Raw genomic sequence first — 9,801 nt, 5'->3', positions numbered from 1 at the left:
ACAAAAACATCAAGAGCACTCAAGTTTATTAATCAATATTTATCAGAACATCAATTGGTACATAAAACACAATAATATTGTATTTATAATCATAAAGCAAAAATTATAAGTCAATAAATATCCCAAAATAAACCCCAATTTAATCCTCTAAGGATCCCTACACATGTTCATTCTAATCCCCAATTGTGATAAACTCATCCCATACCTCTAAGCGGGCTCACATTCCGGCAGCAATAGCGACATCTCTAGCAATTTCCTAAGATTCCTCAAGTTTTTCCTCTGGTTGCTCTGATAGGGTTCCTAACGTTAGAGAGAATGAGAAGGGATTGAAGCTTCCATTTGTACTGTCTTCGTGCGATTCCTTTTTCTCCCTCCATGAATATTATCTCGCAAATCCCAACGGTGCAGGTGTGCGAAATTAAATCTCAAACCACATAAAATTTTCATGACAATCCAACGGTTAACGAGTCAATGATCGTAGTTTTACCAAGACATCATTGGGTTTCTGTGGGAAAGGAAAAGACTACAATGTGAAGTGTATTTCTCTCAGTTCCGACATGATTTTGAAATTCCCAACGGTGAAAAGGCTTGGAATTAAGTTGCAAACCTGGTCCCAGGCCTCCTGAGATGTGAATCTAGAGCGGTCATAGCGGGCCTGGGATGTTGAGGTAGGTGCCTTTCTCTTTCGAGAAGCCATCTGAAAAGAAATGATCATCAAAACAGGATTAAATAGGATTTATTCACAATTGAAAAGCAGAAAATAAAACTGAAAATAAGACTGGGCACTTAGCGCAACAGGCTAAGCTTAGTGTGTCTTATGAAAATTCACTCATGGGCTAAGCGCGATAGCCACACGCTTAGCGTGAGAACACAGAAAATATTTTTCTGCAGAATAGGCTTAGCGCGACAGGCACGCTTAGCCTAAATCCACAATTTTCACAAATAGAGAGAGATTTGAGCTTAGCGTGACAGGGTGCGCTTAGCTCAACCTCTCAAAAAGACAACATGGGCTTAGTGCAGCAGGCACGCTAAGCCTAATTCAGCAAAATAGGAAACAAAGACGACATTGCGCTTAGCCCAATAGCCAGGCTTAGCGTTGAATAAAATTTTGAAAAATTTCTAAGTGTCTGAAATACTACTCTCGCTTAGTGCACAGATGCGCTTAGCGAGCTCAACATTGAAATCAACAGAGAAGAAGAACGCGCTTAGCGCGATCATCTGGAAATCAAAATATTCATCAGATGTGATGAACCGGCTAAGCGCAGCAGGTGCGCCTAGCGCGTTCATCATGATTTCCAAAAATACACAGGGGTTTTCAGCCCTTTTTTTAGCAAAGGCCCCTAATGGGCCATAAAATCCTAACCTAAATAACTGCATTGTTCTATAATGGAACCATAAACCTAAGAACACTAACCCTAACAACAGTACAATCTAAAAAAAAATAAATCTTCTATCCTAAAGTTTGCAACTTTAAAGGAAAATGAGAATAAAGCAGAAAATGCTTACTTGGATTGATGTATGAAATGCACGAAGAAGCAAAAAATGCAAAGAAAATGCAGGGACTTGATGCATAGCACAACACAACACAACAGAAGATGGCACAAGATGTAAGGCACAAGGAAATGCAAAAGCTTTGGTGAAAAATGCAAAACCGCCTAGTAGTTACTTTTAAGCACAATTCGTATTGCTTGCTTAGCGCATAGCCGCGCTTAGCGAGAAAATATGACATTTGGGTTTAAAACAACCCTGCGCTTAGCCCATCTTCCCACTAAGCCCAATTCCAAATTTTTCAAATTCGAGAGAGATATTTAGGCTTAGTGCGAAGATACGCACTTAGCACTGTCTGCAACTCTGATTGGTCCTGCAATTTGCGCTTAGCCGCCAAAGGTGGGGCTTAGCGCATAAACATGCTCCTCATTGTAGTGATGGCTTGTGCTTAGCGCGTTGCTGGCGCTTAGCGCTATTCCAAAGAATTTCAAAATAGAGAGGGAATTGCGCTTAGCGCATCACCTCACTAAGCCCAGTGCGAGAAATTAAAATCCAAAAGAGGTATTAGGGCTTAGCGCAACAACGCGTTGATGTGTCATCATTTTCTCCTATTTCTTAACCTTTTTTTGTCACCATTTTAATTACTGATTAGCCTTAATTGTCAAATTAATTATGCAGTTTTATCATTTAGGCCTATTGGACTAATTTTGTGTTTTTAATTTAATTTTAGGAGAATTATAAGCAATTGGGCTTGAATCCAGAATTGGGCTTGGACTTGAAGAGAGCAGAGTATTTTATTCTACCAAATCTTATCTTATCTAGATTTTATCTCATCAAGATATTATTTCATCTAGATCTTATCTTATCTTATCTAGATTTTATTTCATCTAGATATCATTTCATCTAGATTTTGTCTTATCTTATCTTATCTAGATTTTATTTTATTTATGAGCTTGGACTTAAAACAGATTTGGAAGCTTTGGGGCTAAGAACTATATAACAACACCAAGGTTCTAGTTTTAGGGCTCTCTCTCCCTTTTTCGTTTTAGTTTTAGAGTGCTACTCTCAATTCGTTTTAGTCTCTTTTTCGTTTTGGAAGAGTAATTCTAGTTTTCTTCGTTTTCTACTGATTAATGGAAGGCTAAGTCTCCAGCGTTGTTTTCTCTTTAGGATCAAGCACAGTTCTCTTTGAGCTTCTATTATTACTATTAAATTCTGATAAGCTTTTCCTCTTCACCAATTACTCTGTATTTGTTGCTATTAATCCATGCATGCTTAGTGCTTGATTAATTGTCTCTGCGCTTAATTTACGTTCATGCTTAATGATCGTTCATGATTAATTGGTGTATGTGTTGCTTAATCACATAATGAATGCCTTATGTTAAATTTCGCTTAGTAATTTAATTTAGGGTTGGATTAAGTGGTTGAACTGATAAAGGATAAATTCTCGCAACCTAGGATAAGAGACTTGTTTGTGAATCAAGGGGAAGCAACGTGTTTTAATTCTGATATTTTCTAATTCAAATTTACTCACTGTTTAATTTACAAAAGCAAACAACCCCCCCCCAATTCGTTACTGTTTTATTACTATATGTTATGAAGGTTTGGTTGACCATTGCTCATTGGGAGATGACCTAGGATCACTTCCTTGATACTGCATTTTTAATGTTTATTTGATTCGGGTACGACCTCAATCAAATTTGGTGCCGTTGCCAGGGAGCAGTGGTCCAAAGGTTCATAATAGCTAGTGATTCTTGTTTTATGTTTAGTTGTTTTACGTTTACTTATTTTGTTTAGTGTGCTTGTGTCGTGTTAGTGTGGTATTAGTATGTTGTGTTATTGCATTGTTCTGTTTTATTTGATGTCATGTTTTGCAATTTAGTAGTACCCCTTGTTCAGTGTTTCCCCTGTTTCAGTTTTATGTTTTGCTGTCAATAGTGCTTATCGACGAAATTAGAGACTGATTCTGTGTTACTGTTCACACAGCATTACATTAGCAACTGAATTAGCGACGGTTGTTTACAATTTAATTGGCGATTTTTGTTTTGATGGTTAAAGTTGTTATTTTTGGCTGAATTTTTGTGTGATAGATTCTTTTGATCCATATTTCGTGTGAAAAATACCAGGAACACTTAGTGTGGCAGTATTTGAGAGACACAAAAATTTTGGGAACTTGTTTTTAGCAAAACTTAAAATGGTCATAACTTTTGCTTTGGGTATCAGAATAACTATTACTATATATGCATTTGGGGTACAAAAAAATTTCCCATATTGTGGCAACCCACTGTAGCTGGTTGGGGACTCCCAAACTCCAAAAATCAGCCGTTTACTAAGTTTTTTTTTTCAAGTTTTATTGTTCTATTTTTCTAAACTTTGCTTAGGTAGTTTTCATAGATAGACTTTGAATTTTTGTTTGAAATTTTTTGTGCTATCTTTTCATGATTTTAGGGTGTTCCTCACAAAATTTCAGCTCATTTTAATATCGTTTATGTATAGTTGTAGTTTTACCCCCTTGTTAGGTGCTTGTTGAGAAACACATTATTTGCTGCATATAGTGCATGACTAGGGGCAATCCAGGTGATTTACAACCCTTTGATCCTGAAATAGATAGAACCTTTCATAGATTAGTTAGACATAGTGTGCATCCTGGTCATTCTGTGCATTATGAGCATTTTGTTGAGGGTGATTATGATTTTGAACATTCCACAACTAATTTTTATACTGAGAACATGGCTCAACCTCCACCTCGTGAGAGGACTCTTAGGGAGATGACTGCACCTGATTTCACCTATGAAAGCTTGTGCATTCAATATCCTAATGAGGGTGTTCCATATGTTCTCAAGACTTGACTAATACATTTGCTGCCCAAGTTTCATGGTCTTGCAGGTGAAGATCCTCATAAGCATCTTAAGGAGTTCCATATTGTTTGTTCCACCATGAAGCCCCCGGATGTCCAAGAAGATCATATCTTTCTAAAGGCTTTTCCTCATTCTCTGGAGGGAGTGACAAAAGATTGGCTATACTACCTTGCTCCCAGGTCTATTTTCAGCTGAGATGACCTTAAGAGGGTGTTCTTGGAGAAATTCTTCCCTGCATCTAGGACCACTGCCATCAGAATAGACATTTCAGGCATCACGCAACTTAGTGGAGAAAGCTTGTATGAGTACTAGGAAAGATTCAAGAAATTGTGTGCAAGTTGCCCTCACCACCAGATTTCTGAGCAACTTCTTCTTCAATATTTCTATGAGGGACTTAGCAACATGGAGAGGAGTATGACTGATGTTGCCAGTGGTGGAGCTCTTGGTGATATGACCCCTACTAAGGCTAGGAATTTGATTGAGAAGATGGCTTCCAACTCCTAACAATTCAGTGCAAGAAATGATGTTATTATTCTTAGAGGAGTCCATGAGGTGGCCACGGATTCATCTTCATCTACTGAAAATAAAAAGCTTGAAGGAAAACTTGATGCCTTGGTCAACCTAGTAACTCAGCTTGCCATGAATCAGAAATCTGCACTTGTTGCAAGAGTCTGTGGTCTATGCTCGGGTTGGTGAACTTATTTTTCCTGTTGATTTTTATGTTCTTAATATGGAAGAGGGATTTTCCCCTAGTTCAGTTCTAATTATTTTAGGCAGGCCATTTATGAAAACAGCCCGAACCAAGATAGATGTTTATGCTGGCACATTGTCTATGGAATTTGGTGATATTGTTGTTCATTTTAACATTCTTGATGCCATGAAACATCCATCTGAGGATCATTCTGTTTTTCATGCTGGGATAATTGATTAGATTGTTGATGATTATATGTTTGATTTTGAGAATGTTCTTCATGGTAGGAAACATCAATTTTTATCTTATCTGCATACTTGTCATTCCTTATGCATTGAATATGAATCTGAGTTTGAATTTGATCATGTGTCTGATTTTTATGCTGAGAATGAATCTGAATTTGAGTCTGGTTCTGATTTTCTGGGTGTTGTGCCTCTTGATGTTGATTTTTTAGAGTCAGAATGCACTAACCATGTTGCAGGAAGTACATATACTTCTGACTTGCTTTATGAGGTACAGGCTGAGGAACCTTCTTCTTCTCCTACCCTGGTTCCTCCCTCTATTCAGCCACCACCAACACCAGAGTTGAAGCCCTTACCAACAAACCTCAAATATGTTTACTTGGAGGACAAGGAAAAATTTCCAGTGATCATCTCTGCCTCCCTTGCTACTGAGAAAGAGGAGAAGTTGTTACTAGTTCTCAAGAAGCACAAGAAGGCCATTGGATGGACTTTAGCAGACATTCCTGGTATTAGCCCATCTACCTGCATCCATCGGATACTTTTAGAGGATGGAGCTAAGCCAGTGACGCAGCCACAGCGGCGACTCAAACCCGTCATTCTAGATGTGGTGAAAAAGGAAGTGACCAAGCTCTTACAAGCTAGAATCATCTACCCCATTTCTAACAGCCAGTGGCTGGGTCCAGTCCAAGTGGTTCCTAAGAAGACAGGCCTCACAGTGATCAGGAATGAGAAGGATGAGCTTATCCCCACAAGAGTGGAGAATAGTTGGCGAGTCTGCATTGATTATAGGAGGCTGAACCAGGTAACCAGAAAAAATCATTTTCCCATGCCTTTCATTGATCAAATGCTTGAGCGCTTGGCAAGTAAGTCTCATTACTATTTTCTTGATGGTTTTTTTGGTTATTTACAAATTCATATTGCTCCTGAGGATCAAGAAAAGACCACATTCACCTGTCCCTTTGGCAGTTTTGCCTATAGGCGGATGCCCTTTGGCCTATACAATGCCCCTGGTACCTTCCAGCGGTGTATGCTTAGCATTTTCAGTGATTTTTTAGAGAGTTGCATAGAGGTGTTTATGGATGATTTTACTGTTTATGGATCCTCTTTTGATACATGTTTGGATAGTCTGGATAGAGTTCTTAGTAGATGCATTGAAACTAACCTTGTGCTGAATTTTGAAAAATGTCACTTCATGGTAGAACAAGGTATAGTTTTAGGGCATATCATTTCCAGTAGGGGCATAGAGGTAGACCCTTCAAAAATAGATGTTATTTCACAATTTCCTTACCCCTCTTGTGTGTGAGAGGTTCGTTCTTTTCTTGGTCATGCAGGGTTTTATAGGCGCTTTATCAAGGATTTTAGCAAAGTGGCCCTTCCACTATCCAATCTGTTGCAAAAGGAGGTGGAGTTTGATTTTGATGACCAGTGCAAAGAGGCTTTTGATTGCCTCAAGCTTGCGGTGACTACCACCCCTATCATTCAGGCACCTGATTGGACAACCCCATTTGAGCTAATGTGCGATACATACAATTACGCATTGGGGGTTGTCCTTGCTCAAAAGACCTCCTTACTTCACTCTACTTCTCTTCCGCCATGACTTAGGGAGTTTTCTTTTTCTATCTCCTTCTTTACTTTTATTGCACTTGTCCAATTTTATTGATTGCTTTGATTGTTCTTGATCTTATGATTGTTCTACATTGAGGACAATGTGTTGTTTAAGTGTGAGGGGGGGGGGGGGGAGAAGATTGTTCTTTAATTTTGTTGGGTATTCTAGTTTAATTTTATTAGGTTTTGTAGTTTAAGTTTGTTAGGTTCTAGGTTAATTTTGTTATTTTGGTTTTATGTTTGTGTACAACATTGCATGTTCCTCTTTGAATTTTGGGTTATGTACAAGTAATGGGTAATTTTTTTTGAAATAGGAGTTTCTTGTCATTTTGTGAATTGAAACCCTTGTTTTTCTTTACATGTCAAGTTAGTTTTGAAGGTTCGAATTGAAAGTGATAGATTTACCCTTGGTGATAGTTTGAGCCATCATCATCTATTTTACTCAGTGTGTTTTGCCCCATTGATTGCTTGCACAATAGCCTTGGCTTGACTCTTGTTGATACTTCTTGCTTCACATGCATGTTGGGAGATGATTTAGGCATTTTATTCTTATAAGCCTCTAGCCAAATGAGCCTACCCTGAATTAATTCCTTTGATAGCCCCTTTGAGCCTATGTTCCCATTTATTTGTTTTGAGCTCATTACAAACCTTAAGTGAAAAACCATGATTTCACCCTACCCTTAAGGAATTTAGGAGCTTTGGAATTGTTTTGGGAATAAGTGTGAGGGGGGGGGGGGGGTATGTTTCATTGGATGATATGTTTTTGTTGGCCTTGCTTGATGATGTAATTTGGTCATGCTTGATGTATATACATATATTGCCTAATCGTTGCTTTATGGGTGCTCTGAGAGTAAACAGTAGCCTAGACACTTGAGAGATAGAGTGCATATCTTGTGAGGCTTTATCACTTTTCATTCTTGAGCTGATTTACTATCTTGCCATGTTTGAGATGCTTGGATGATTTTCATGACGGCCTTGATTCTTTAACTCTTTACGTGTTGGATGTTACTGATGCAATCCTACCCCGCAAGGGCATTGGATAGAAGACTCCAAGTAGATTGTGCCAGAGATCCAAGGGAAGGCCCTAGGGTTCTCATGAGCCTTAGGGTAGATTTCGAGCCCATGGGCTAAGTATGAGCCCGCTTATCTTTGTAAATATTAGAATAGGTTTTTCCTTCATTTGGGGCTTGTATTTTGGCCATTCTAGTAGTATAGGGTTTTAGCCTTGTATTTTAGGGCATTTTGAGTAGTCTTTGTAGTAAGGACTTTTTTTGTATTTTCATGTTTTTTGGCATAGGGGTGAGCTTAGCCATTATAGGGGGTGTGTAGCTAAGCTCTAGCTTTTCATCTCAAGGAGGTGAGCTTAGCTATTAGAGAGGCGTGTGTAGCTAAGCTCTAGCTTCTTTAGGAATCTTCTTAAGCAAGCTTCTCAAGGAGGTGAGCTTAGTTATGAGAGGGTGTGTGTAGCTAAGCTCTAGCTTCTCAAGGAAGTTTTCTCAAAGAAGCTTCTCAAGGAAGTTTTCTCAAGAAAGCTTCTCAAGGAAGCTACCTAGTCTATAAATAGAAGCATGTGTAACACTTGTGGTAACTTTGATGAATGAGAGTCTTGTGAGACACAACTCAAAGTTCAACTTCTCTCCCTTTTTCTTCCTTCAATTTTGTGATCCCCCCTCTCTCTTTCTCTCCCTCTTTCTTTTCCTCCGTTGAAGCATCCTCTCCAAGCTTCTTATCCAAGGCACATCTTGGTGGTGAAACTCCTTCTTTCATGGCTTATTCCCTAGTGGATGGCGCCTCCTCTCACCTCTTCTCCTTTGTCTTTCGCTGCATCTCCATGGTGGAAAATAATCATTAAAGGACCTCATTGAAGCTCAAAGATACAGCCTCCGTAGAAGCCCCACAAGCAAGCTTCCATCAGTTACCCATTCTTCTCATTCCTTGAGATTCATTGAGAAATATGTAATTGTTGTTGTGTCTGTTTCTCTTTAATGTCTCTGGATTTGTCCCTTGCTTTGCTTTTTTTTCCCAGGAGTGCAAAAAGCTAAGTGTGAGGGGATTTGATGTGTCATCATTTTCTCCTATTTCTTAACCCTTTTTGTCACCATTTTAATTACTGATTAGCCTTAATTGTCAAATTAATTATGCAGTTTTATCATTTGGGCTTATTGGACTAATTTTGTGTTTTTAATTTAATTGCAAGAGAATTATAAGCAATTGGGCTTGAATCCAGAATTGAGCTTGGACTTGAAGAGAGCAGACTATTTTATTCTACCAAATCTTATCTTATCTAGATTTTATCTCATCTAGATATTATTTCATCTAGATCTTATCTTATCTTATCTTATCTAGATTTTATTTCATCTAGATATTATTTCATCTAGATTTTGTCTTATCTTATCTTATCTAGATTTTATTTTATTTATGAGCTTGGACTTAAAACAAATTTGGAAGCTTTGGGGCTAAGAACTATATAACAGCACCAAGGTTCTAGTTTTAGGGCTCTCTCTCCCTTTTTCATTTTAGTTTTAGAGTGCTACTCTCAATTCATTTTAGTCTCTTTTTCATTTTGGAAGAGTAATTCAAGTTTTCTTCGTTTTCTACTGATTAATGGAAGGCTAAGTCTTCAGCGTTGTTTTCTCTTGAGGATCAAGCACAACTCTCTTTGAGGTTCTATTATTACTATTAAATTATGATCAATTTTTCCTCTTCACCAATTACTTTGTATTTGTTGCTATTAATCCATGCATGCTTAGTGCTTGATTAATTGTCTCTATGCTTAATTTACGTTCATGCTTAATGGTCATTCATGATTAATTGGTGTATGCATTGCTTAATCACGTAATGAATGCCTTATGTTAAATTTCGCTGAGTAATTTAATTTAGGGTTGGATTAAGTGGTTGAACTGATAAAGGATAAATT

At 38.0% G+C, this 9,801-nt stretch overlaps 1 non-coding gene across 1 annotated transcript; it reads right to left on the bottom strand.

Moving 5' to 3' along the window:
- Nucleotides 1-4,595: 4,595 nt before the first annotated feature.
- On the bottom strand, nucleotides 4,596-4,702 carry LOC112999428 (small nucleolar RNA R71). The gene has a single exon (XR_003264615.1). It is a non-coding gene; the product is annotated as a small nucleolar RNA R71 (small nucleolar RNA).
- Nucleotides 4,703-9,801: the final 5,099 nt, after the last annotated feature.

This window comes from Glycine max, chromosome 14, assembly GCF_000004515.6.
Source record: "Glycine max cultivar Williams 82 chromosome 14, Glycine_max_v4.0, whole genome shotgun sequence".
NCBI lineage: Eukaryota > Viridiplantae > Streptophyta > Magnoliopsida > Fabales > Fabaceae > Glycine > Glycine max.
The sequence above is the reverse complement of the archived record's forward strand: the minus strand, read 5'-3'. Positions and strand labels throughout refer to the sequence as shown.